This window comes from Microtus ochrogaster, chromosome 16 (assembly GCF_000317375.1).
Source record: "Microtus ochrogaster isolate Prairie Vole_2 chromosome 16, MicOch1.0, whole genome shotgun sequence".
Taxonomy (NCBI): domain Eukaryota; kingdom Metazoa; phylum Chordata; class Mammalia; order Rodentia; family Cricetidae; genus Microtus; species Microtus ochrogaster.
Window position 1 is genome coordinate 7,617,275 of NC_022018.1, and position 421 is coordinate 7,617,695.

The window sequence follows — 421 nt, forward strand, 5'->3', positions numbered from 1 at the left end:
GTGTGTGTACATGCCATAGTTTGTGTGTGTGTACATGCCATGGTGTGTTGTGTGTACATGCCATAGTGTGTGTGTACATGCCATAGTGTGTGTGTACTTGCCATAGTGTGTGTATACATGCCATGGTGTGTTGTGTGTACATGCCATAGTGTGTGTGTACATGCCATAGTGTGTGTGTACATGCCATAGTGTGTGTACATGCCATAGTATGTGTGTGTACATGCCATAGTGTGTGTACATGCCATAGTATGTCTGTGTACATGCCATAGTGTGTGTACATGCCATAGTGTGTGTGTATGTATGTACTTGCCATAGTGTGTGTGTATGTATGTACTTGCCATAGTGTGTGTGTATGTGTGTACTTGCCATAGTGTGTGTGTACATGCCATGGTGTGTTGTGTGTACATGCCATAGTGTGTGT